Source organism: Artemia franciscana, chromosome 1 (assembly GCF_032884065.1).
Source record: "Artemia franciscana chromosome 1, ASM3288406v1, whole genome shotgun sequence".
Lineage (NCBI taxonomy): Eukaryota > Metazoa > Arthropoda > Branchiopoda > Anostraca > Artemiidae > Artemia > Artemia franciscana.
In genome coordinates this window covers 66,073,640-66,101,412 of record NC_088863.1, presented here as the reverse complement: position 1 = coordinate 66,101,412, position 27,773 = coordinate 66,073,640, and the positions used below count along the sequence as shown (strand labels likewise).

The following is a 27,773-nucleotide window of genomic DNA, read 5'->3' as shown; positions in this document are numbered from 1 at the left end:
AGAATGAAAAGTGTGTAATACCTTGGAAGTCAAGGAACATTTATTTTGTGAGAATGAATTAGTGACAAGATTAAAAGGCTTAAAAAATGTGGCTTCAGTTGCTGATAGTATGGTAAATGAGCTTTTTAAATATCGTGGTTGTTAAGCTAGAGATAAATTACAGAAGATTATGATGATGATTTTTACAAAAGGGGATGTACTTAGCAATTTTAAGAAAACTTTAATCAGTTAACCACTCTATAAGAAAGGTGATGAAAGTGATTGCGGTAATTATAGCCGTTAGCTTGGATTCTGTCGTAAGTCAATTACTTAGTTTGATGATATTTCTTAGACTTAAAGATGCTGTAGATAAAGCTTAAGCGAGGAACAGTGTGGTTTTAGGAAGGGGAGAGGATGCTTGGACCAAATTTTCTTTCTTAAAATGATAATTGAGAAGTGCCAGATTCATCAGACCATTCAGTCTTTAATTGTATAGAATATGAAGACGCGTTTGATTCAGTCGAAAGAAGAGCTTTAGCGAAGGTTCTATCATTGTATGGTATGCCAGATAAGTACATTAAAGTGATTAATGATATGTGCGAGAATAACCTTGCTGCGGGAAAAATAGGCTAGTGTCAAACAGGGTTGCGTTCATTTATGAGGATCATTTTGATGGGCTTTGTCTTTAGGACGACAGCAAAGGCTATGAGAGAGCAGAGAATCAAATGGGGAAGTTAATCTCACATACAAAGATTTTGCTGATAACTTGGGCATCCTAGAAGAAAATACAAGCAACACGAATGAATTTTGGGAGGTTTTGAGGGTTCAGGGCGCAAGAACAGGTTTGAAAAATAATATAAATAAGACTTAGTCGCTAAGACTTGGAATAGGTGAAGGTAAATAGGTAATGTTGGATAACGAGAAGATTGATCACGTGGACAGCTTCACTTAGCGCTGCGTAAGCAAATAGCGATTTATAAAAATTTTGCGATAGACATTTTGTTGAAAATATTCAGAGCCCGGTGGTATATATGGATTTTATGGAAGGGGTGGGCGCATAAACTTTAGAAGAGGCACATTTAATTGGAAATTGAAGATTATACTTCCTTTTCGAGGGATAAAAGTGATCTTAAAGGCATTTGGCCCCTCCCCCCACCGCTCTCTTTTCCCAGATCTATCTGATCGAAATTGTGAGATAGCCATTTGACTCAAAATAGTCCAAAGAACATATAACAATGCCTCCAGGGTTGTCACAACCTCCTCAAGCTCAGAGGCAAGGGTTGTCAGTTATGCGCCAGTAAAGATTTTTCAGGAGTGGGTGACCGTATAAAATTCGGATGGGGCTTATTTGACTGGAAAACAGACGTTCTAGTGCCCTTTTTAAGAATAAAAAGTGATTGGAGGTCAAACAGACCCCCCCTCAAGCCCATCACTTCCCAAAACACATCCCATTGAAATTTTGAGGCAGCCAATTTGTTCAGCAATGTTGAAAAGTCAAGTAATTATGTCTTTGGAATGTCAAGCCCTCCCGCTGCCGTCAGGACAATGGCTGTACGTTAGGCAATCCGTCATTCTTTACATATAGTATATAGAAACGTGGGTAAGTTTGACCCTAACTTTCAAAAAAGGCGAAAGACGTTCCAGTGAGTTTTTCAGAGAATGTTGAGGTGAGTGTTGAAACTTACAGGGCTTGTTGTGGTGGATGTTGAACTAACCAAAAGGCTATATTTGCCCCTAATGCTACAGCTCTTCTCATACTATTACAACTGCTACTACAACTGCTACTATTATTTCTTCTGCTACTACTACTACTAAAGCTAAGTGCATCAAGGCGAAAACTTAGGGGAATATTGAGACTATATTGAACTAAATCGAAACAAACTACACCCATACTGGTTGTCAATCAGCAATGCTTCAGGAACGGTTTATGTCATTAAGTTGAAACTTTCAGCGTGTTTTGAAGGGGTTGTTGAAGAGAACCAAAGGTGCTATGTGCATACAGCTACTAATGCTACTACTGCTACTACAGCTATTGCTACTACGTAAGCTAAGGATATTAAGGCGAAGCTTTCGAGGAACATTTAGGCGGATGTCGAAATGAATCAAAACGAACTAAAAGCATGTAGGTTGCCAAAAAAATGACGAAGCAAAATCTAAAGAACGGCTTACATTATTAAGTCAGACTTTTCAGGGTAAGTTGTGGTGGATTTTGAATTAGCCAGAAGACACTATGCTTACACAATTAATACTATTACTACTGCGATTACTGTAACTAATGACGCTAAAGGTATTAAGTTTAACTTTTAGGGAGAATTTCAATTAAACGAAAAGACTATGTGCATGCAGGTTTTCAAAAGGGCATATAAGCAATATCATAGGCAACGCCACTCTTTCACAGATAGCGATATAATTGAAATTTTTAAAGAAGCTAATAGTGTCCTTTTTAAGAGTCAAAAGTGATTGGAGGGCAAGCAGCCCCTTACCTAGCCCGTTTATTTTCCAAAGACATCCAATGAATATTTTGAGATACGGTATATGAAATGAAAGGGAATACATTGGGAATAGTATTAAGTTTTATTTTTCAGGTCAACTCAATGAGGTACAAAACTAAATTAAACAATAAGATTTTTGTCGAGATTTTCAAAAGCGTGTATGTTTTTAGAAATTATGGAAAATTTTTCTCCAGCATAACAGATATCAAGCCAAACTATACATTCTTATAAAAAAAAAACAACGAAAAGATATAAAATATTATTTCCTCTTTCCATGAAAAATACAATGTCAATAAAAACCGAACAGAAATTAATTTTAAAAACTTCTTCCACAAAACAAGCTTTTCAAAGGAGAGTAAAGAGCTCCATTATACTAAAATTAAGCAGAAATAAAGTCAAATAATCTTCAAATCCTAAAACTACCACTAATCACCAACAGTGAATAAATGAAAACCAAAACGAACAGAAACTACAATAAATAACCAAGTCAAACTCAAATGAGCAGAAATTTCATGGATAGGACTCATAACCCCCATGCCTTTTCAAGACCAGAACACCAGCACTTTACTGAGAACATAATACGTATTAAATGTTTTCACTTTTTTAGCTTTAATAATTAAACAAATTATTAAGACTTTGAGGAATAGATATCAGTATATGTATGTTAAACTGACAATCCACGTTCATTTGTTTGTTTTATATTTTTTTGCAAAAAAAAGGAGAAAAAAAAAATTCTTGTTGTTCTATGTGAAGGACTACACTTCTCCTTTGCAAGGTTTTTTACCGTGGTTTTTCGAAAGGCTCTCTTTTCTTTTAAATCTGTTGTCCTTTTTGGGGAGTTTCAGGCATTTTCCCCCTGAAATTCCTAGTAAGAAATAAAGGAGTGTTATGGGGGAGAGGGGTAAGGGGTATTCAACTATTGAATTAGGGAGACAGAGGAGATACTTACATGAGAAAATTCAAAAATATTTTGAAGATTAACCAATAATAAAACAGTGTCAATTAAAAATAGGTTGAAATCCATTTCTTAAAATATTTTCAAGAAAGAAAATTTTTAGAGAAAATTGTAGAGCCATATCACAGTTTGTGGTAACAAACTGAAAGTAAGGAGCGGGCTCAGACCAATAGAAATAAAAAAATAGGTAACAATTAAAACATCAAAAGAGTCAAATTTTACGCTGATTCGATGTACAATTCATCACAAAAATTGAAATGCTACTGCTTTATCAGTAAATATATCTCACTCTTTCAATTAAAATTTCAACCCATTAACAATGTATTTTCTATTTTATCTAATTATCAAAATAGTTCGTGTCAGTGAACTGTAAGTAAGGAGAAACTTGCGCTATCCGGACTCAAACCAGAACTTAGGAAGGATGATCAAGGATTCATGTTTATCTCTTTGTTGTTTTTCTTTCCTCGGGTAAGATCGTACAAAACCGAAGGTCCTAGAAAATCAGAGAAGGCCATCTAAAAAGAATATTAAAAGTTTTATTATCTATTTAAGTTACAAGAAAATTGCGCCACGCCAATGTGGCGTTTTCAGCGATTTTATGGCAAAAATAAGAAATTTTAGCCGAAAGAAATTCAAAAAGCCATCGAGCAAAAATATTGAGAAGGCCAATTGATTTAAAGTTATCGAAAAACTGTGAGTTTATTCATTTGGGCCTTGATAAAAATACACACATGCATAATTGCACATAAGCAAGTGCATCTTTATAGATTCGGAAGGGGAATGTCCGGAAGCATAAACAGCTGTGGTTTCTATGCCTAAATTTCGTAACGCTTCATGAGCCTTCAGATATAGATGGTTTGGGGAAGAGAAGTAAAAAATAATCTCTATTCCCTCTTAATTTCCAGGAATGTTTTTGGACCACGCCCAAGATATTGGTGCTAGGGAGCGATTCAATATCAAAGGATTTAGTATCCAACAATTAATGATTTAATGAAATAAAACAAATTGTAGGTTAATCATTTAACAGTTTCCATGGCGAATTCATTGAAGAAATCTTTTTACACAGTGCTCTCATAGACGCCAGTAGGGGGTTCTCCTCATTGGGGAGATAGCGTTTATTTTTGGCAATTATGCTTTATTTCGAAAAGCAAATACACTAAATGAGCTATCTTCAAGATGTATTCTTTCGCCATAGTTAAATTTATTTTCAAATATCAAGTTCGAGGGGGCCTTAACCCTCCTCCTGATTAGAGTAACCCTGGCTACGTTTGTTTTTAAACACCAACAGAAATGAAAGAAAAAAATTAGTTTTTTTTCAAAAAATTAGGTTTTTTTTCAAATAAAAGAAAACAGCGACGTTAAACCTTAAAATGAAGAGAATTTGCTACATATATGAAAGAGACTGGAACCTCCTCTAACCCTTGCTCCTTTGGTCTACAATAAAATGAGACACTTTAAGACTGCTCAGAAAGACTGCTCAAACACAAGGGCTGTTGAACTGGAATAAAAACACTTTTCAAAGAACTATAAAACTTTAGCGTAAAGAAGGAGGGACTAAAAGGGGATAGCCCCCCCCTCATATACGGAATAATTCCAGTTCACTTTTTTAGTTTTAATGTTGCTCTTTTCTTTCACTCTATAATTTTCCTTTATTTATTAGACAGAAATACAACGATCCAAATATTCGTTTGAGCACGAACAATGTGTTTTGCTTCAATTGTAGTCAAAACTAGGTTAAACGTCTAGGTAACAAAACAATATTGACGTCCATAAAAACTATCCACTTACAAAACATTAAATAAACCTTAATCTTTAGGACTTAGAAGCTTCCCAACACTAGTAAATGTTCCAAGTTTACGGTCTAGGAACAAACTCGACAGGCTCCAGTGTTGATTGAAAGATGCGCATGCATGACAATAATAAAAATAGTCTCAAACAAATAACAGCTAAGTTCCAACAAAAGAGAATCAAGGAAATTCTTACTCATAAAAATAATTATCATTCAAGTAATGCTTAGAACGGATTATTTTCTAAGATAAAAGGATATGAAAATCCCTTCTCGGCTAACAATTAAATACTTTATGGCTAGTTTTGAGAATATTTCATGTGCGGTAGGTATATTAGGGTGATAGAAATCAAAGCACAGTGAACGCTTTGTCTCAGAAAGACGGAGTCCATTGATTTTTGAATTAAAATCAAGTTGGTGGACTGTGATGAAAAAGTTGATAGCCATGGCTAATTGGAGAAAAAGCCAAAACAGATAGTCTGCGTGAGAGGCGTAGCTGGTGGCATAGGCCTTTTTCAGAATTGTATAAGTGATGTCACTTTACTTGTATGCAGTCTATCATCCATCCATCCTAGGGCAGAACTAAGGACTAAGTGAGATATAGGGTTCGTCCTTACAGTCAAGCTAACAGAAAAGATACCTTGATGCGAGGATGCAATAAAGAAGTTAATTACAACAACGAGTGAAGCGACCTAACGAGACATAGTCTCGTTTACTGAATTTTTTGTAAGGTATAATCTCGGTAGTTTTAACGCTAAGCGTAGACAACTGTAGAGAAATATATCTATATTTCTCTACCGTAGTATGAATCTATAGCTGGACTGATAAAAATTCCATTGCGATATAGAAAGTTGCCCATAACTGAACTATCCCAGAAACACTTAATTTGGTAATGAACAGCAAGTTAACTTGACATAGTCACGTAAATTAGCTAGTTTTTACTACATCCTCAATACAAGGCATCTTTTTTGTTGCTTTTCACAGTCCTGTTCTTCTGCACGCACATCCTTTATAGATTATAAAAAAAAGAGCTAAGAGCTCATATGGCATTTGTGCCGAGGTCGGAAGAGCCAAGAGCTCATATGGCACGAGCTCTAGCAAAATTTTATGAGTCAATAAATTGGTTTAAAAGGAAAATCAGAAGCTTCATGCCGGTCGGGATTTGAAATAAGAGCTCTGAGACACAAGGTCCTTCTAAATATCAAATTTCATTAAGATCCGATCACCTACTCGTAAGTTAAAAACACCTCATTTTTTCTAATTTTCCCTCTCCCTTCAGCCACCCAGATGGTCGAATCGGGGAAAGCGACTTTATCAAGTCAATTTGTACAGGTCTCTGACACACCTACAATTTTCATCGTCCTAGCAAGTCCAGAAGCACTGAACTCCCCAAAGCACTGGACCCCCCTAACTCCCCCAAAGAGAGTGGATCCAGTCCGGTTACGTCAATAACCAATCTTCGATATTTGCTTATTCTACCCACCAAGTTTCATTTCGATCTCTTCACTCTAAGCAATTTCCGAGATTTCCGGTTTCCCCCTCCAAATCCCCCCCAATGTCACCAGATCTGGTCAGGATCTCTTATACATGAGTTCCTTCCAAAAATGAAAATTCATTAAGATCCGGACACCCGCTCGTAAGCCAAAAATACATCAATTTTTCTAATTTTTCCGAATTAACACCCCCCCCCCAATCCCCCCAAAGAAAGCAGATTCAGTCTGGTTATGTCAATCACGTATCTAGGACTTGTGCTTATTCTTCCCACCAAGTTTCATCCCGATCTCTCCACTCTAAGCATTTTCCAAGATTTCCCGTTTCCCTCTCCAACTCCCCCCAATATCACCAGATGCGGTCGGGATTTAAAATAAAAGCTCTAAGACACGAGTCCTTCTAAACATCAAATTTCATTAAGATCCGATCACCTATTCGTAAGTTAAAAATACATCTTTTTTTTTAATTTTTCCGCTCCCTCCAGCCCCCCAGTTAGTCGAATCGGGGAAACGACTGTTATCGAGTCAATTTGTGCAGGTCAATTAGAGTTACTTCAATGAGAACATCAAAGCAACTAAATTGCTTTGAACTATAATTTTCTCATTGAAGTAACTCTAATAGTTTCTTTTCCCTACGTGGATCAGTAGCGACAATTGTATTTATTATAATTGGTGGTGGTTTTATTTGTTTTCAGTTTAGTGTTTTTTCTTTTTATCTTGTGCTGAGGACGCCTAGTTTGGATACAGGCGACATTTCCGCGTTGTTTTAGTCTTTCCTTTCTACTGGCCTTAGTCTCGTTTGAGATTTTTTTTTTGTGTGGAGTTTTATTTCCCTTTGTTCTTTATTGTCATGTCTGGCCAGTTCGGCTTAAGAACTTTCATTCGTCAAGCTTACGGGCAACAATTAGCCGCTTCTGTCAATTATTATTTTTCCTTGGTTAAAAAAAAACATGCAAATTTGTTAAATCAGCAAATTTTATTAAAAAATTGCAAGAAGGAATCAGTGATTCCTAAATCTTTTAGAATCAATACCCACTTTGGTACTGAAAATAGATCAAAATTAAAAAACAAATTAAGCCTCATGGCTTTAAATCACATGACTTCGAGCAAAAAGAAAGACGTTTTAAGTTGTCCAAAGACTTAAATTTTGTCAAAAACTTTTTGAGGAATTACCTTCAATCTTACATTTTTCTGAGAATTAAGGAAATGGCCGTTAGATCTTTTCACCATGATTTCCATTTGTCAAAGGTTCGTTTGGTCGACAAGTTCAATAGACTTTTGTTTGAAAAGTTCTAGGATTCGGATACTTTTTATCCTTGTTTTTGTCTGGGTCCTGTCACTAAGAATTTATCATCTAAACCTCTTAGTAGTCAACAAGAGGCAGTTTTGTCGAAGGGTTTTAGATTTTGTTTTCAAACACCAATTTCTTATTCAAAAATAATTTCTAAGGTAGAGTAAGGAATCATGGCTTCTATTGATAAAGTCGAGGCTCCTCAAGAGCTTAGAGCTGAAATCGTAAGGAAACTTAAGGGTTTTAACATGAGAAAAATTGAAAATGATATAACACTAGGGCAAATACTATTGTAATTATGGACACTGATGATTATGATCGTAAATACAATCATTTCGGATACCACTATTTACAAAAAATTGGATTTTGATCTTAGAGATAAATATGTAAAGTCGATAAGAAAGGAATTGGAGTCACTGAAAAATAATTTACACATTACCCCACAACTTTATAATAACTTTTATCCAAGAGGTTGTTCCGCACCAAAGATCTTTGGTCTACCCAAAATCCATAAGACGGGAGTCCCCCTCCGTCCCATTATATCAACTTTCTCATCACCAGTGGCAAAATTGGGAAAGTGGTTATCAGTGGCATTGCGTCCACTCTTAGGAACACAAAAATCATACATAAAAAATTCCACTGATCTTACTAATAAGTTAAAAAATTTCACATTGGAGGAGAATTCAATTCTCTGTAGTTTTGATGTGGTGTCCATGTATACAAATCGTAACGTGAAAAAGTCCGAAGATATATCAAGGATTAAATTACAAAAGCACTTTGATTTGATACAAGATGTGACCATGGCTAGTTTGGAGATTGAAGTCATTATGAAGTTGGTTATCCTTGCAAATGAACATTCTCTCCCCTTCGAGGTTTCAATCTATTGAAACCTCCGCTATACACAGTTTTAGGCTCTCCCCTTGTTTCTGGGGCAGATTCATGGATGATGTGGTTTGCATTTGGAAACACGGTTTAGAGTCTTTAGACCTTTTCCATGAACATTTAGTTTTGACAAAAATATAAAACTTACAGTGGAGTTCGAAGAAAATGACAAACTACCTTATTTTGTTATCTTATTGATTAAAAGTGATTTCGATTTACTTTTTTCAGTATATAGAAAGCCTATACACAGTGATAGGTATTTGAACTTTCACTCGTGCCACCCTGTTTCAGTAAAACGAGGGGTTGTGATTGCAATGGTGGATAGAGCTTTCAGAATTTGTTCCCAGGAGTTTTTAGATTCTGAATTCTTGTATTTGAGGGATGTTTTTTTTTGTAATAGTTACCCGATTAAATTCATTGATAAAATAATAAAAAATAGACGCATTAAACACAACAATAGGGTTATTGGGGTTTCACAGTGTACAGAATTAAACTTGCCGAAAAGGTTCATTTCTTTGCCTTATGTAACTACTTTGGGGGAGATGCTTTAACGAATTTTAGGTAAAAATAACATTGATACTTGTTTCTAATCAGCGAGACCATTAGGCAGTTTTCTTAATTCTGGGAAGGATTTAACCCGGGGAGATTTAGTTAGTGGGGTGTATAAAATCCCTTGTTCTTGTGGAAAGTTTTATATTGGTAGAACTCACCAACAATTTACTGAAAGATTTATTGAGCATTGCAACTCAATAGAAAAAACCCTACAATTAAGAAAGCCACCTGAAACTTTTGTTTCGGCTCTATCTGAACATACATTCTTTCATCCTGAACATTTTATACAATTTGATGAGGCTACAGCTATTTCTAATGATAGAGGTTTTTCTCAGTGGGTGAGGGAGGCTATAGAAATTAGAAAACATATATTTGCTAATTTTTCAATAAATAGAGACATAGGGAATTTAAATATTGACCCAATTTATGATTTTCTTTTGAAAAATGAACCAATAATCAATAAGGGAATTAAAATTTAACACAATCACCAGGGGACAAGATTACCTACTAGACCAAAAAGACTTGCTTCAATATTAGCTTACAAGAGGATTATTTTGCAACAGAAGAGTTAACTAAGTTTCAATTTTCATGATTTTTCCACAGTTGCTTTGATGTTCTCATTGAAGTAACTCTAATAGCTTCTTTTCCCTACGTGGATCAGTAGCGACAATTGTATTTATTATTATTGGTGGTGGTTTTATTTGTTTTTAGTTTAGTGTTTTTTTCTTTTTATCTTGTGCTGAGGACGCCTAGTTAGGATACAGGCGAAATATCCGCGTTGTTTTAGTTTTTCCTCTTTACTGGCCGTAGTCTCGTTTGAGGTTTTTTTTATGTGGAGTTTTATCTCTCTTTGTTGTTTATTGTCATGTCTGGCCAGTTCGGCTTAAGAACTTTCATTAGCCTACCAATTTTCATCGTCCTAGCATGTCCATAAGCACCGAACTCGCCAAAGCACTGGAAATCCTCCCAACTCCCCCAAAGCGAGCGGATCCGGTTCAGTTATGTCAATTACGTATCTAGAACTTGCGCTTATTCTTCCAATTAAGTTTCATCCTGATCTCTCCACTCTACGCGTTTTCCAATATTTCCGGTTTCCAAGATTTCTGTTTCCCCCCTCCAAACACCCCAAAGAGAGCCAATCCAGTCTGGCTATGTCAATCACGTGTCTAGGACTTGTACTTATTCTTCCAACCAAGTATCAACACGATATCTCCACTCTAAGCGTTTTCAAAGATTTCTGGTTCCCCCCTCTAACTCCCCCCAATGCCACTGGATCTGTTCGGGATTTAAAACAAGGGATTTGAGCTATGAGGTCCTTCTAAATATGAAAATTCACTAAGGTCCGATGACTGCTTTGTAAGTTAAAAATACCTCATTTTTTCTTATTTTTCAGAATTAACCCCCCCCCCCCAACTCCCCCAAAGAGCGCAGAGCCAATCCGGTTATGTCAATCACGTATCTAGGACTTGTGCTTATCTTTCCAACCAAGTTTCATCCCGATCCCTCCACTCTAAGCGTTTTCCAAGATTTCAGGCTTCCCCCTCCAACTTCCCCAATGTCGCCAGATCTAGTCAGGATTTAAAATAAGAGCTCTGAGACACGATATCCTTCTTAATATAAAATTTCATTAAGATCCGATCCGCCGATTGTAAGTTAAAAATACCCATTTTTTCTAAAAAAAAATTTCAAATGGAATGCCCACCCTCCACTCCCTTCCGAATGATCGAATCAAGGAAACAATTATTTTTAATTTAATCTGGTATGGTCCCTGATACGCCTGCCAATTTCATCGTCCTATCTTATCTGGAAGTGCCAAACTAGCAAAATCAGGACAAACCAACAGACAGACGACAGAATTTGCGATCGGTACATGTCACTTGGTAAATACCAAGCGCCATAAAAACTGAACGTAAGGAATAACATTAACTCAAAACGAACATAAATTATTTCGTATGAAGGGATTGCCCCTTCCTCAATACATTGTTCTTTACGCTAAATATTTTTGCCCCCTCCTCAATACATTGTTCTTTACGATAAAGTTTTTAGTACTTTTAAAAAGGCTCTCTATTCTAATTAAACAGCCTTTGTGTTTACGGAGCCGTTCTTAAAAAAAAAAATAATTAACGATCAAACTTTAGCGTAAAGAGAAAGATGATGACAAGGGGGGGGGGGGGGTCCTTGAAAAGTTTCTTGATCGGCAGTACATCTTTAATTTTTATGCGCTGAACATGCCAAATAGAGAATTGACGAATGTTGTCTTCTGTCAATGGTCCCATGGATTCATTAACATGTTACATATAGGCCTAGTAATTAGCGAGTTAAGTCGCGCGATTTAGCAAAGAACAAACTTTAGCCTGAAGTAACCAAGAATTTTAAAATATGTTTTGGAAAAACTGTCAAGTGAGGAAGAATTGTCATTTAAAGCAGATTCAGGAATTTTAGCTTTTATTTCGATTAATCTTAATAGTAAATGCTTAATAAAAAAATATATTTACGCAAATTTCGAAAAAAAACCCACAAGAATGGGGTCAGGTTAAAATTAAAAACTGCACTATTGGAATCATAACAAAATCCCAATTAGGAGAATCACAGAATTCCATCTTCAGGAATAAGGAAAATCCTCTTTTTTCGAATTCTAAATAGCTAGCCGATAAACTCTAGGTTTAAGGTTCTTTATTATAATAAAGAACCCAAACAAGACGTTTTGAGCCCCGCCGTGACAAACAACAGCAGAGTGGTAATTCTACGATTTTATGCTAAATCAGCTGTGGCCCAAAGAGATTCAAAATACTGAGAATAAAAGTTCTAAGAGAGTCAATCAATCTTTCATGGACTAAGACCATAAATAAAAGGTTTTGAGCCATAGCCACAGGGGTGTTTTCTGTCATTTGTCTTTTCTCAACATCATTTGCCCGCAAAAGAGAGACAAAATGCAGGGGAATACACATTATAAAAAAGTAAATAAAAATATTTCAAAGTTTGAAATCCTGTACATAAGGTTTTCAACCCCTCTCACCCACTATCTCGAAAAACAAAGAATTAGGTTTGGTCCTCACTATAACATGTTTCTAATTGCTTGAAATTAGGGATCCTTGAAGATTGAAAACCTTGACCATGAGCAGGTGGGCTTGGAAAACGTGTGTCCATTGACGCTTTTTTTTGTATCTGGACGAATTATGCTATAAAAGAGACAGACAAACAGACCATCATATTTAACCGTGAACAAAATTAAATATTTTGACACAACTGTTGGTTTTATGTTGTTAGTTGAGTTAGAATTCTTGTACATTGCCAATGGCATTTGTGTTGCTATTTCTGGAGTATATTGAAGATTCTATTGTAATATTCATGGTCAAAAATCCTTAGCCAGAGGTTTATACCCCCCCCCCATTGTGTACACCCTCTCCAACATCCTTAGTAAGAGAAATTTGAAAAAAAACTATGAAAAAAATATATCGAAGAATGAAGTATCATTTGTTTCTTTCTATATTTACAAAAATGGAAATTTATCAAATATTAATCTATTTCGGAAAAAGGGGCAATTATTAGAGTTTCTCTAGAATGAACCGGTCTATAAGAAAGAACAACAATGACGTATTTAGAGGTAATTCTACCAGAATAAATACGATTACTCACCAATAACTCGCCTTTGGTTTTATTTTTAGTGTTCTCATTCTTATCGTGTGAATTTTATCTTTATTCAAACTTTCTGTTTTGTTTACTTCTTTTACTGTCATTCAGTTCTTTAATATTTCCATATATTCTATATACAACAACATTTCATAAATAATTCGATTTTTTAACCGCGACTTTTCAATACCACCGCTGATAATGTACCCTTTAGATTTTTTGCGTCAAAAAAAATATACATCTTTTACATAGGAACGTTTAAGAAAAGTGAGAAGAAAAAACTATAATTGCTTGAGTTTTTCAGAGAACTTGAACTGTAAGCATAAAATCGTCGATGTTATGGTGGTAATAGACTATTAAGAGGCTTATAAACTAGTAGGCATATTACTTTCCACAAGCTACTTTCGGACTTTTCTGCTCCTATTAGAGCACCTGATTTTTATTTGCGTTGGTTTTATAGTTAAAGTGAAGTGAAGTGCAATTTTTTGCTGGGACTGTTTTCCAACTATAGAGCAATAATTTTTGATCCTTCTGAGTTCTTTACTCCTATCAGAAAACACAATTTCAAAGAATATCAGAACGTTCTACCCATCTCTACTTAACACATTCCATGTTAATAATTCAGACCCTATTCCCAGCTTTTACTGGTCCAAGTTTCTCAATTTCTCAGCATCACTACTACTACTACTACTACTACTTTTAACAGCTCACTGCAGCTCAAAGCTGCCTGATGCAAATACAGCTACGCAAGCCACTGTTCCATCCAAATCTAGTCGAGCCTCATTCTTTAATCCCTCCCAAGAAGTTACAAATTTCCTTAAATCCTTTCTTACAGCCTCCTCCCGCCCCATTCGGGGAATACCTTCTTTTTTCTTGGCCCTATACAGTTGGCCGAAAAGGACGATCTTTGAAAATCTGCCCTCCTTCATCTGCAGAATGTGCCCTGGCCACCTCAACCTTCCTCTCCTTATATAACCGCGAAAGCAGGCACATTTTTCACACAATTTACCATTTATAAAATGGTCAGTCAGACAGGTGCCTAAAATAATCCGTAAACGAGAACCTACGTTACCCAGCCATACTTGACCACTGTCGTCACTGTACCTTCCAATATTCTAGCATTGGTTCACAGACTTTACTTCTTATTCTTCCAATTTTTTTTGAACTGTGACGAAAAATCCTGGGCCTGGGCTACTACTTTTTAAATCTCCACTAAATCCACCATTTTTGCTAATAGTAATACTTCAGCAAGTGAAACTATCCACTTGATCGATCTTCTTGTTACCCTACATATCCTCTTCATCTTTGCTTATTCCCAGTCTTAGCATCTAACTGCCTTCACAGCATTAATTTAAAACGTATTTTAGCACACTGAACTGTCAAAACCTCTGGGAAATCATTCCTTTTGAAAGTAATTGATCTAGGAAGCTCACATTATCAGCATAATCAGTTTGCAAGACTTTCATATTTGATACTGTAATCTCCCATAGCCTTTGCCATGTTCTTTAGGACAAATTTCCTCAAAACGATCCATATAAATAGGGATAGAGCACAACCCTGCTTAACTCCTGGCTCAATTTGAATCCAGGTACTAACCTAATAGCCTACCTTAACCACCGCAATACTCTTCTCTTTATCACTTTACTGTGTTTATTCCTTAGCATTCCTATAGGCTATAGTTTCATACTATTTTTCCATCTGGTTGCATTTATCAGATCCGAAGGAAATTGTATATATGGCCCTTCACTCCATATTTCTTGATATTTATACTTTATTGCCTTCTCCAGTTCACTTAATTTCACCCCATTCTTGTAAGATTACTCAGGAGTTATCTTGTACAACCAATTCTTTCTTCTATCAAGCTTAAATCGCTTGTGTTAATATCCCCAGATGCGTTTTTAGCTATCCTCTCTCAGATATCGTCAGCCACTTCACAAACTATTTCCCAAAACTATTATCCACTCTTCTAGAATCCCAAATGAAATTCTAAGGTTTCTAATTTCATATTCATTTGTTCTTTATAAGGTCCTCTCAAATTCCAATGCTGGAATTGATTAGTGGTAACTAACTAGAAAGCAGTTGCTCCTGCAGAAATTACATCTTAAAATTAACTCCACACATTACTAGATGGCAATCTTTATTTTTAACAGACATTCCTATATGCCCAAGTGTCCAGTATTGGTCCTCCCAGTCTGTGAACTACCATAAATTAATCAGCAACAATCTGAATCTCTTACCATAATATTAGGGCTATGTTGACTTGTGGGTTATTTAATGACCTAATACTGTAATGGTTATATTTATATAATTGTATCTGCAAAATTACGGCAGTCTTTTACCAGTAATGTACACTTAATTCATTATTTATAGGCCACACATCATGAAAATTGGCTCAAAGCATTTTTTTGCTCTCTGCTATTCTTTTGGTTCTCTTATTTCCTTTCCTTGTTTTTTTATCCTTTTCTTTTGATTTTTTTTGTTTAAGAATAGCATATTATGTCTATCTACCACCTTTCCCAATGCTGATTTTCAGCTTTACCGACTAATCTGAATGTAACCACAGATTTCAAAACAATTTGACTACCAGCAGCATCAGTATTTCAGTTTTAAGTTATTCCAGGTTATATTAAAGAACTGTATTCTATGGGGACATAGCTGATAGTTTGGTTATTAAGTTATTCACTAAAGAAAGAATGAAAAAAAATAGCAGGCACAGGAAGAAAATCCTTTGACCATTCTTAGCTAGAATCTAGCAAAGAGTAAACAATAGAGAATCAGTTAGAAGAGTGACTCCAATGTAACACTAAACCTCAGAAAGACAACTTTTCAAATGAGACATATGCTATATCATCTTGTCAGAATATATGTGTGGTAGTTATATCATGTTGTAGATTAAAATACAGTTTCACATCTACATGCAATTAGTTCAGATTAAGTAGCTTGTGATATTTTGTACTATGTGTAGAAAAAAAAAACTAGCACTTTACTGAAACACAAAACACATAACCAACTGAAAAAAAAAGGATCTTGTCTTAGGAGCAGAAAATTTTATGATTAGACCACACAAAACACAGACTACATTTACACACAAACACAAACATGTTTTGACCACACAAAACAAAAGTCATGTTAAAGTATTTAAGGAATGATGATGCAATAGCTTTTAGTATGCAATTGTAATTCTCTAAAAAACTCAGGCCAGCTGGGTTTAGTAAAGTTTTTGTTTTTAGAATTCTACAGATAAGGCTGTTGAAAAATGATAGAGGTCAATTTGCTTGAACTAGCTTCGCAAATACACCATGCGTAATTATTATTTTTTTTTTTTTAAGGTTCTTCTTTGCTTTGTAGTTCTGTAAAAGAAACTTTAATTTTCAATTTGATTTTTTATATTTTCAATAGATATTTACAAAAAAAAAAAAAAAAAAAAAAAAAAAAAAAAAAAAAAAAAAAAAAAAAAAACATACGCACAGTAAAGATTAAAATTTCAACCAGTCACCAACCACTGACTACATGCTAAAAGCCAAACCAGAGCAAAATGCCATGCAAAATAAACAAAACAATACGCAGTTTCAACTGTGACTAGATCCATCAACTTCATGGGGACATTAAAATAAATTTGCCTTGTTTTCAGGGCACCCACATTCAACATAGAGTTCAACATGGGGTCATCCACATTATTGTTTGGAGTGATTTATTCAAAATGGGTAAATTTCTTCATAGAACCCATGTCCAACACACTTGGAACTTGCAAAGGTGGAAACACTTTAAAGTTTTGCTGGGTTGAACATGGAAAACCTGAAAACAATAACTCTTTTCGTAAAACCCCAAATAGCTACGCGAGCATCAAAGAGTGACTCCCTAAAAAAGTCGAAGTGTCTGAGTGATAAATTTTTGGTGACATAAACAAATGCAGACTGCATGTCATCTATACGGGGGGAGTTTAGTGAGCTAATAAAGCAATGTACACCACATTTAGTTGTTGTTACCGAAGTTTTACCAAAACATTTCAGTGACCCGTCTATTTTTTTTCAGCCGCTACCACAATATAATTTAGTACCTAATAATTCAGCTAAAAGAGGGATTTGTATTTATATTCATGGTTCTATTAAGTTTTCTGTGGTTGTTGATTCGTTAGTAGACTCAGCGTCGGAGTGTCTTTTGGTTGATGTTAAATTGCTTTATCATAGTACTTACATGTGTATTGCAGCTTTTTATCGTAGTCCCACTGTGGATTTATCGAGTCCAGTTAATAATGCCAATATTCTAGCGTGTATTTCTCGTCTTGTTGGTCGTGGTTCAAAGTTCCTTATTCTAGGTGATTTCAATTTACCTTTGATAGATTGGAGTGTGCATAGTATAAGTTTGTCCACTTCATCGTATGAGCAGCAATTTTTAGATAGATTGGATGATCTGTACTTATACCAACATACTGATAGGCCAACTCGAGCCAGGAATGATGCTTTTTCCATCGATTTTAGATCTGGTTATTACCAAGTCAATCGACGATATTTTGAGTATAGATATCCGTCCGCCTTTAGGTAAAAGTGATCACGTTGTGTTAGATATTTTTATGAATATTGATGCTCAACAGAGAGGTTTTGAGTTTTATCGGCATGATTATGCTAAAGCCGATTATGAATCAATGCGACAATTTTTTTGTCCATTAATATCATGTATGATCTTAAAAATAATCATGTTTCTCCGGACACCGCGTTTGATTTTGTAAAAAAAAAAGTTTTGAGGGAATGTAGGGATAAATTTGTTCCTTTGGTGAAGAATTTTCCCGGTCGCAGAAATAATCCTAAACTTCCAAGACACATACTCCAAGCAATAAGTGAAAAAAATAGTCTTTGGCGGTCTTATATTGAGTCACGACATAGTAAAGTAGTCAGACAAGGGCATTTGGATACTCAGTTGCAAGACGATTCAGGTGAATGGCATGCGTACTCACTAGCGAGAAACAAGGTCACTCGGCTTCTTAGGGCTAATCGTGAAGAGCTCGAGTCGCGTATTATTCACTCAAGCACCAAATCACCTAAAATATTTTGGCAAAATGTAAATAGGAATAAGCCTAACCTTGCACCATCTACATCTACGTTCACACATCAGGATACACACTAAAAGATTGATAGTGATTCTGAGAAGGCTCTTATTTTTAACCAAATTTTTTCTTCGGTTTTTCTTAAAACACAGCCAATTCATTCAAATGAAGTTAATTTGGCATCTCAAGTAGAGTCCATTGCGTCGCCGGACATTCTTGTTCCATTTGATGATTCAGATTTCTCATTGACTGAAGTTTATACTATTCTTATAAAATTGGATACGTCTAAAGCGCCGGATATAGACGGTCCGTCAGACTGTGTCCGTCAGGGTGGAAGAAGGCCTTGGTAAAGTCACTTCATAAAAGTTGCTCCAAGTCGGATTTTAAAAACTATCGGCCAATTTCAATTACGTCTATTTTTTGCCGAGTGATGGAAAAGTTGATTGTTTCACGCGTTCAAAGGTATTTTGACGGAAATCATCTTTGGAATCCTGCTCAGCATGGTTTTCGAAAAAATAGGTCTTGTGATACTCAGCTTCTTGAGGTTATTTTGGACTTTCAATGTTTTGCCTATTTAGCCATACCCTTTGACTGCATTTACATCAACTTTTCGAAGGCATTCGACAAAGTCTCAATCCCCACCCTTCTTAAAAATTGTGCAGCTTATAAATTGGGTAAAAAAAACAATTGCATTTATTGCTGATTATCTAAATGGACGAACTCAGCAGGTTGTTGTTGGTGAAGCTATGTCATCCTCAATTGATGTGTTAAGTGGAGTCCCCCAGGGTAGCTGCCTGGGTCCAATTTTATTTTGTTTATTTATTAATGATCTTCCTTCCTCTGTTCAGCCTTCTGCTGTCAAGATGTTCGCGGATGATGTAAAACTCAATCTACCAGTGCGAGACCAAACGATGTGCAACTTTTACAGGAGGATCTTGACTCTCTAACTTATTGGTGCAAATCTAATTCCATGTTCATAAGCCCTTCTAAGTGTGTTGTACTACACCATGCTCATAAACTCCCACCTGCGCATAGTTACCGCCTGTCTGGCATACGAATCTCTTCTAACGAAATAGTGCGTGACCTTGGCGTTTACTTTGATACCCAATTGAAATTTGATAAGCATGTTTCGGAAATTGTAAAGCATACAAATTATCGTTTGTCGTCTATAAGGAGAAGCTTTAGTAGGTTTAACCTTCGTAATTTCTTACTACTATATAAATCAATGGCCCGCCCTCTTCTTGACTACAATACTTATACAATACGCCTATACAATTGATACAATATACAATTGACTACAATACAATATGCCTTTTTATTTAGACGCTTTTATTGTGTAGTGTCGTGTTATTTAGAAGTTTTTTGCTGTTTAGTTTGTCGTTGCCAATTTACTTTAGATTAGTATTATGATTTTGTGTTTTTGTGACAAGCATTTTATGCTTACTGCTATTCGTAATAATCAATCAATAAATAAATAAATATTTGTCAAACCTGCTCAAAACTCACATCAAACCTGGTGCCTGAAAACACAACTAAGGAGTTAAGGGGTTGAAAGCTGACTAAAATATTGAATGGAATCCAAATACCCTCCAAATTATGAAGGTAATGGTAGATTGTTCAGACACAAGAGGTGGTCTAGTCTAGAGGGTTGGTGGTGCACCAGCATGCAACTGAAGAAAACAAGACACACATCGAATGTGAAATAGCATTTTAGAATATACCCAGGGAAAATGCACTTGGGTTTTCGAAAAGTTATGAGATTCTTTGATATATTCATTTGAATATGACTAATGTGATGCCTGAAGGAAGGATTCTCGTCAAGTAAATCACTCAGGAATTGAACATAATGATCACTAGGTCTATTGTAAGTACACTTTGAAAGATGAACTTCCAAAAGTTTGGGACAACCCTGACAAATTCACAAAAAAAAAAAAAACATGAAGCAGACTTAATGCCATGCAAATTAGGCTCTCAAACTATGCACTCAACATAATAAAGAACTCAAGCTGTGTTCTTACAGCCCTGCCAAGTTTACTGTCAGAAGCAGAGGCAACTAGAATGTCATTACCAGTTGACAGAGATCTACATTGCTGGAAATAGAGAGATTCACAATGAATAAGGACAATGACACACTGTTTGCTTAGAACTGAGCAGTGTGAGACCTAAAGCTAACCTGAGATGGTGATTGGAAATAGGATTCACAGAAAAAAACACATTCTAGACCAATTAGAATCAAACCAAGCACTAATACCCCCTCCTATACAGTAATCAGCCAATTCAAAGAGCAGAACTTAGTGGGTCAAAAGCTTTTGACCCACTCAGTCCAAAAGCTTTTTGGGTGTCCCAGAAATATAGAAGCAGGAATTAGACCTGAATCAAGAGCCAAGAGTAGTTATTATTATTATTTTATTTAAGAATTAACAACGCTTCTTGACTACTAAGGGCCCTGCAGTGCATTACTGCAGCGTGATTTGACCTCTGGGTCCCGTATTACCAAGCTAAGGTCAAATCCACTGCACCATCGAGCCAAGAGTAGTAAGAGTAGTAATAGAAAAGCATAGCTATTTCAAAAATTTTGCTAAACACAGAAAATAAAGATTTCAGGCAATAATTAGCTTGATCACTATGAGGTCCATCTTTATATAAAACAATTGCTTAAACTTGCTAAAGTTAACAGGGAAAACTCCATAAAAAAAACAATACAAGCTTTGTCAGGGGTGAGAAAACTGAAGAAAGTATGAATATCACTAGTTTAGTGGGAATACAATCAGAACCAGATGACGCTGAACCTTTTAATACATTGATAATTATGCTTATCTCAACCTCAGAAACAGGCTCCAGGGCCATTGATTTCACTGGACTGAAGAACTTTTTGAAAACAGGCTTAGAAAGTCAGGAGCTTACAGAAGAACCAGTTTGCTTTTCCCATATTTGCAAAAGTGGGGGTAAATGCCTCTTAAAGATTAGATTCACCCAGAAAAGGCCATTAACCATCAAATTAGGAGGGAAACAAAATTCAACATTTTTATTAACATGAAATACAGAAAAAAATAGACCCCCCCCCAAAAAAAAAATAATTCAAATTGGCCCAAGATAGAGCTAAGAACAGATCACAAACTAAACTAATATCAAAACAAATTTTTTGATCCCCCAAGACACAAAATAAAACAAAAAGAAGAGAGAAAAAAGCAAAGAATTCAAACATCACAACTTAGAGCAGCAGAAGGACAAGGGAGGCTACCCCAGCACAGCAAATTCACAATATATCATGCCAAGAAAATTATAGAATCAAGGGTAAACAATATATTCTTTCAACATTTCCTTCAAAGATGTCAGCTAGATTTGTAAATTTATCATTTAAGTCAATTTGCTGTGAAAATGATTGGAAATTTTGTTGAAAATCTAGTCCTTCCACAATTTACTAAGGGAGTCTTATGTGTTTCAAGATGAGTTGAAGTAGGAGAGAGCAAGCAAGAGGGGATGGCAAGAATATGCATACAATAAAAACAACTTTCTGGAGACCAAATACTATAATGCCAAAGTGGTAGGTTTAACTACAAAACTTTGAGTTGACTGAGTTGACTAATGCTAATATATTAAGAAACAAGAGAGTTTCTGTTTCTGAAAGATTTTGTAGTCTAGCAGGGTGATGAATTGAAGTGCCAAGAATTCTTGCAGCTTTATTTTGTGTTGCCTTGAGAGGTTTAAAATAAGTTGGGATTGTATTAACTAAATCAATGGACAATATCTTAGGCAAGATTCTAAAGCAGAGAAGGCAGAGACAAATGTTTGAAAAGAGAATTTAACATATGACAAGTTTTCCATATATTCTTTTGACAATTGAAAATTACTAAAATTAAAGTAGGTGTTTAGCTTTCCAAAGTGAATAATTATAAATGTTCATACAGTTTTTGGAACATTAAAGGCAAGAAGCAGCTGCATTCTGCAGCGACTTTTTTGACTTGTAAGATTTCCAAAGGACAAAAGAAGTCAAACTGTGAACAAAAATCTATATCTCTTTACACTGCTGAAGGAAAATTGTTGAATGAAATTCATGTCAGAAAAACAGGGGGAGGGGCAGCTACCCTGCCCATAAAACAATGAGGGTAACATTGGTGTAAATTAAAGAAAAAAAAATTCCCAGGATATAACGAAAGTAAAACAGTTCAAAATAGGGATGACACCTTTTTATTGACAGTGAATAGATATAAAATTATTTAACTGGATATTTCGAACACATATACAGTGTTCATCATCAGCAGTAAAACTTTGATGATGAACTGCTTTACAGTTTTTTTTTCAGTTTTACTGCTGATGATGAACACTGTATATGTGTTCGAAATATCCAGTTAAATAATTTTATATCTATTCACTGTCAATAAAAAGGAATCATCCCTATTTTGAACTGTTTTACTTTCGTCATGGAAAGGCAGTGTGGTCTTCGAAGTTATCTTCCCAGGATATAAGGTAGGAGCAGACTCACTTTTCATAAGTAGCATGACAGAAAGAACTAAAGAAAAAACATGGTTCAAGGGTAAATTACTCTAAATTGGGTGGTATCCAATATGTAGAGTATAGGTAGTTAGGTATGTAACATAAAAAACAACAGAGGAATCCCCCTAAATGAAAAAAAAAGCTCATGCTTGAAACAGTTGAAGAGGGCAAACAGTAACCGGGGAGGGTGGGAGAGGGGTAATGGGTATGAAGAAATTAAGTTCCCACTCTGTCCCATGACAAGTGAAGGCAAAGGAGGACCTAGAACATTTTTTGTGGGAGATAAGGGGCAATGTGACAATGGTGGGAGGGTTCTTAATCGATTTGGCAAGTAAGCAAACCAATTAAAATGTCTTTTTGTGAGTTTAAACATGAAATGATTGAATGTATGGATCATAAATTTCAGGCAATTGAAATATGGATAGATACCCTTGAGCAAACATCTAGTGTTGCTGTCAACCAGGACTTGCTGAATAATCTTGTAGTCTTGCAGGTACAGGCTTTAAAATGGATTCTGAATAGCCACTTAGGCAACAAAATGAAGCAGTTGATACTCAAAGATACAAACAGACACAGGAATTAACTTAACCTTGTTGAGTTGAGAGCACCAGAAAAATCAGACAATGGACAGTTTATCCATTAGTATCTATTTCATGAGTATACTTCCTCCCAAATATATCTCATAAATCTCCATTGCATAGCTAATTTAAACAACCCAACTAGCTCAAACGCACCTATCATTTTTCTTTTGTGCACCTCACAACAAAGAAACTAATTTTCAAGAAACCATAGATAACAACAGGAACTGGGAGAATTTAGTGCAGAAACAATGTATCCAAAGCATACCAGACAAAAAAGACAAGCTGTACAAAGATATATACCAAGCTACCTAAGCCTGGTAGGCAAATGATGAAGTGTGGATATCAATAACCAACCTGGTGAGCCAATTCAAATGGGTACAATTTACAGAAATTTTGAGTTCCCCTAATTTAGAGAGGTACCTTTTACAGGTAGTAAAATCAATTGATAGAAAAGGTGCACTGATAGGAAACCTTCACATAGTTGGAAATTTTAACCTACCTTCTACCTAATGGATGGATGGCCATTCTAGATAGGAATCAGTTGTACTCTTTTAAGAGTGTCAAACTAACTATTCAGTTTATCAAGCTGTAAATTGTCCAGCTAGGTACCAGAATGCCAAGCCCATGGAGTTACTAGACCTTGTAATAATAGATGAACATGAAGTGCTCTTAAACACAGCCCTACTAATGCTATTTGTTGCAAAGGATCATGCTACCATAAAATACTGTAAGTGATATATTTATCTTAAGCATTTAAGGTATATAGCTCTACCCCTCCAATCACATATAATTGACATTCCAGCCTATGCCTTGTTCATATTTGTTCCTGTTTTAATCTTAAAAAGGTCTATCTGTGGTTGCCTTAAAGAAAAAGCGTTTTTTTTATTCCAGAATTGTTTTAAAAACACAATTTTGCAAATAAACTTTGTTATTTTGCACCAAGCAAGGATAAAATTCTAGACAAGTCACCTTTTGTTATCTTGGGATGGGGTTAGATCAGGAAAATGAAACTTTCAGAGATGGATCTATAGGCTGAAGTATGTCCCAGAAAAATACTTTGAAGTACCTACCTTCACCCTTTCTTCCTCTATAGGGCACTGAACTTTGATGACCTTTGAACATCTTTGTGTTATAAAAATAAACCTTGCAAAATATGTCTTCTGCTTAAATGAAGTGCAAGAAAAGGTATTAAAATATTACCCTAACCCCACCCAGGAAGTAAAGATAGTCCTAGTGAATTATACCATTAAAATATAATACTTAACTAACAAAATCATGGAGACTACACAAGAAAATTATGGAAAGTAGGTTGCACTGAATGCATTATGTTAAATACCTAACCTAATCACTTCTATATATTGAATATTTAATTAAAATATACTAGAATTGTAGTTTTTCTCTATGCAACTAAGCTACTTATACTGAAAAGCAGCATTGTTTCCACTTTATAGCACCTAGAAATGGTAATTCTAGAAGTACATCCATTTTTTGTTGACCCTCCTCCTCCATTGGGCAAACTAAAATAACATAAAGTGGGCAGGTTTTGAAGCCAAAGGAAAAGTTGGGGTTGTACAACATGAATGAAATTTTATTTTAAATACTAATTCCAGTAATCAATGGTAATTTCTGCATAGTAGGAAGTCAAAAGATATTAAAAAAAACTGACACATCCATAAATGTGAATATTCAAGATAGTTTACTTTCACTTTAAATAAATAATAAAATAATAATAAACATATAAAAATATAACAATAAATAATAACAAACCTTCATTCCACTTTGCTCATTTAGTTCTAATGGTCGTCTGGTTAATGAAGCAAGCTCATCCTTGACTAACTGTAATTTCTGGCAAAAATAGGGTTGCAAGGATGAAATATCAAGACCATAACAAATAATGCTGAACCTTGTTCAGCAAAAAGTTGCTCATAAACATCAACTAACAATTTGACCAGTCAGAATACAGACCTTGCCCTAGTGCCTGTGGGGCTAATGAACTAATATGCTTTGCTCTATAGGTAATGTTACCTATAAGTAAAACTGGATGTTTGTTTTGTTCAAACAGCTGACTAATTTAAACTCAAAAATAAAAGTGGCCCATCTTGGATATTCACAGTAATGGATATGTGAGTTTTTTAATTATCTTTTGGCTTCCTACTATACAGAAATTACTAGTAATAACTGGAATTAGTATTTAAAATATAGTTTCATTCATATTATACAACCCTAAATTTTCCCTTGGCTTCAAAACCCTGCCACTTTATTCATTTTTAGTTCTACTTTACACATTTTTAGTCTGCCCCATGGAGGAGAAAGGTCAACCAGAAATGGATTTACTTCCAGAACTAGCATTTTTTAAGTGCTATATTATGGGAACTATGCAGTTTGCAGCATAATTCCCTGTTTAGATAGCTTTTGATGAAACTAAACAATTACCTAACTTAAAACCTAATGTAGACAGACAAACTGGTTTTTCTCAGATCATGCAGATCAAATTTTTGAGTGGGTAACCAAAAAAGCATTACCTTCATATTTTTGCTTAACACTAATTTATGAGACTTCAAAGACACACAAATATATTTCTTAAACTTTGAAAATAACCATTGACATGGCTTAAAATTTGGCTAAAATCAGTCTAAAAGGAATTACATTTTATAATCTGTACCAGAGAAAAAGACTGAAAACTCAAAATTAAGGAATAATATTATTGTATCAGAATTCTAATAAGTTAAGCAGGCAAACTTCTAAAACTTAGGGTAAAATTCTAGTTAATTGACTTCTTGCTATCTTGGAAAGGGTTTAGGTTATGAAAATGAAACTTTCAGGGATGGGTCTACAGGCTAAAGTATGTCCTGGGAAGGTATTTTGAAGTACCCACCTCTACTCCTTCCCCTCCAGAAGGCCCTGAAATTTGCCTACATGATAGGTCTATATCTATTGAAATTTTGACAAAACAACATTTTACCTAAATTTTCAGCTACTAGTTGCTGTTTCTCTGCCTTTAGTTCTGAAAAATGTAATTCCTGTTACTTGAGAAGAATTTTAAGCCATATCAATGTTCTTTTTCAAAATTTAGGAAATGTATTTGCATAGGCTATCTTTAAAACCTTATAAGATGGAAATGAGCAAAGCTATGAAGCTGAAAACAATTTTGTTGTACTTCAATTAAGCAGAAGATCTATTTTACAAGGTTTCACTTTTATAACACACATATTTTTAAAGGTCATCAAAGGTCAGGGCCCTCTAGAAGGAGAAGGAGTGGAGTTAGTTGCTTCAAATACCTTCCTTGGACATAATTTTGTCCGTAGATTCATCCCTGAAAGTTTCATTTTCCTAACCTAAACCCTTTCTGAGATAGCAAGAAGTCAATTCACTAGAATTTTACCAAACTTAGAAATCAGAAGAGAGTTAAGATAGTAGCTTGGCAATAGGCTACCTTCCCATAGCATGCCTTTGGCCCTTGATTCATTGCTAAAAGTTCCATCTGCCTAACCATACCCCTTTCCAAGATAGCAGAAAAACAGCTTATCAAGAACTCTGCCCTTACTAGAAAGTTTCCCAAAAAGGCCCCTTGAAATTACAGCTTTCAAGTTCACAAACTTGTTATTTTAAGCTACTAAAGAATTATGGCTCTCAATTTAAACTTTTTGATAAAATACAGATCAAAGGCTGATTGATTCATTACATGGAAAGGATAAAGCTATCAGTATTGAAAGATCTTACCAGGACGTAGCCTAAGCTAATTTAGGTCATGCAAACATTGCTGAAAGTTTCATTCCCCTAATTACACTGCATTCCAAGATAGCGAAAAGCCAGAAATTTACCTTAGGTGAACCCCAGAAAACATTTTTTTTTTCACTAAAATGCTGAAATCTGATCACCCACCTTCTCAAAACACTATTTGCTTGGACAACATTGAGCGTGTTCCAGCTGAGACAAAAAGTAACTAAAAGTTACGGAAAAGTTACTAAAAGTAACTTTTTCCGTTCCAGCTGAGGCTATTTAGCAGCTGGAACGACAGAAAAGTTACTTCAAAGTAACTTTTTCAGTAACTTTTGCTAAAGATAGTTAACGAGCATCTTTAGTTAAGTAACTTAACATCATTATCATCACTACAATAATATAAAACTTTTATGATGGCTAACAAAAAAAAGTTTGAAGACTATGAGCCTTTATGCAGTGAAGAGAATGGAACTGCAATTGTTCAAAGAGCCAGTGATGGTAAGCAATCTTATTTTGACCTTAAAATGATTTTTAATAAAAAATTCATTGGTAAAGTTCAAGCATTAATGTGATCTGCTGGGTATATCTAGAGAAGCTTGGTTGAATAGTTTGTTGGGGGTGAAGTCTTCAGGTCTTGCTTTAGGAAGCTTCTAATTAAATTCCTGTAATCCTTGGACAGTTGCTAGCCTACCCAAAGTCAGTGGTAAATTGTTTTGTAGAGATGGCATAGCCTAGAGTGAGTAATAGGTCTAATTGTCCAGAAAAAAATGTATATAGTTCAAAGAAAGCTTAGTTCAATCCCACTTGACAGAAAGAAACACTGTGTTACTCTGGAAGCTGATTTAAAACATTCAATGATAATTACTTAAGCTAGCCTTGG

General features: G+C 35.2%; 1 protein-coding gene across 3 annotated transcripts in view; it reads right to left on the bottom strand.

The window, feature by feature from the left end:
* Positions 1-27,773, bottom strand: part of LOC136033021 (leucine-rich repeat neuronal protein 2-like) — a 67,501-nt gene that overhangs the window by 33,124 nt on the left and 6,604 nt on the right. The window contains exon 2 of one of the 3 annotated variants that reach the window (XM_065713573.1): positions 27,056-27,087. The gene's annotated coding sequence lies outside the window, so the exon portion shown is untranslated. Of the gene's footprint in view, positions 1-5,214; positions 5,287-26,994; positions 27,088-27,773 lie in introns of those variants that run through there. The other 2 variants (XM_065713579.1, XM_065713589.1) reach the window with 2 other exon arrangements.